This window comes from Trachymyrmex septentrionalis, unplaced genomic scaffold (genome assembly GCF_001594115.1).
Source record: "Trachymyrmex septentrionalis isolate Tsep2-gDNA-1 unplaced genomic scaffold, Tsep1.0 scaffold80, whole genome shotgun sequence".
NCBI lineage: Eukaryota > Metazoa > Arthropoda > Insecta > Hymenoptera > Formicidae > Trachymyrmex > Trachymyrmex septentrionalis.
In genome coordinates, this window is record NW_017305988.1 from 1,863,076 (window position 1) to 1,864,551 (window position 1,476).

The 1,476-nt window shown below is 29.6% G+C and overlaps 1 protein-coding gene across 1 annotated transcript in view; it reads left to right on the forward strand.

Annotated features, from left to right (window-relative positions):
- LOC108754779 (putative uncharacterized protein DDB_G0271606) overlaps positions 1 to 1,476 on the forward strand; it is a 22,049-nt gene that overhangs the window by 16,135 nt on the left and 4,438 nt on the right. The window lies entirely within an intron of this gene.

The following is a 1,476-nucleotide window of genomic DNA, read 5'->3' on the forward strand; positions in this document are numbered from 1 at the left end:
AAGGTGTATATATATATAAAATATAAAAATAATATTAAAATCAAAAGTATTCTTTCAAAAAAAAAATATACATATACCTTTGAAAGAATACTTTTGATCTTAATGTTTTTATATAGCTATCTGACCGCTAGATATTCAAATGTATCTCGTAACAAGCTTTGACATTATATAGATGTTATATAAAACCGATGCTTAATTGAGACTTACAGCTCTCGCTTTTTTTAAACAAGATATTATAGTAAAAAGGTTGTTAGAAAATCAAACAAATCAGTCACAATAATAACATTCATTGCATTAGACAGATATCCCAGAAATTAATAGTCGTTATTATTACGCGTGGAATGCTGTGAACTTACCATTATGATCCATAATTGAGCAGCTATTGCAACGTACGTTTCTTGCACAAAATTGTAATCATCCATTGCCAATCGGCTTACACATTAAGAAGCTGCAGGAAAGGTATTTAACTGTTGGTTTGTCGGGAGAAGCATTTCAACACGTTTACGCCGAGTTTGTAATCCATAATTTAATACTTGTAAAGACTTACCGGATACAGCGAACAGAACGAATAGTGCGCTTGAGTCGGAAAGTCTCTTACACAAACAAATCGCAATTGCGTGAAATCAAGAAACGCGGCCAAACAGAAGAATGCATGCTTATGAAGCAGAGCTTCGTTTTTTCTTTGCTTTCTACGTTTCAAAAAATTAAATTATGCCAAAATAAATTAATACCACTTATGATATAAACTTAGCCGTTATTGACATGATATGGTATTAACATATAATTGCTATAATTGACAATGTTTACGTTATGATTATAAAATTTATTCTAAATTTAATTCATGTCATTGCGAAGATATTTGATCATAAAAATTAAAATGTTGCAAAACTTAAAAATGGCTTCTATTAAAGAAAAAGTGAATACTGCAGCTCTTTAAAAGAAGCTGTTAAAAAGAAGTTAATTTTGCTATTTTATATTTCTTTGGATATTTTCCTGCTTGCATATGATTTCCATCGTTGGCGAAGTTACAGTGCGATAATATAAATGCGAGTTCACTTTCACTAGTGACCCCACGATGTCGCGAGCAGGAAGACAAGTTGCATCAACGAATGATGATTGCCTCGGCGGTATTTGTCCAGCTTTCAAAGCCTTAAAGGAATACTTATCTCTTTTTACTGGAATTTTTCAAATCTCTCTCTCTCTCTCTCTCTCTCTCTCTCTTTCTCTTTTAGATAAAAAATTAAAACTTTATATATAATCTATTTCTGTGACATCAATAACTATCTAATTTTTAATATGAATAAGGGAATTATAGTACTTGATATTAAAATTCTAAAAATAAATTATCAATGCAACAGATGCGAACTTTCCACGATATCTATATAAATACTTTTAATAAATAAATCCACGATAATCTTCTTCCTATTTTCTAATAAGATTTTTAATTATTGATATTATATAATATTTATAGACAAT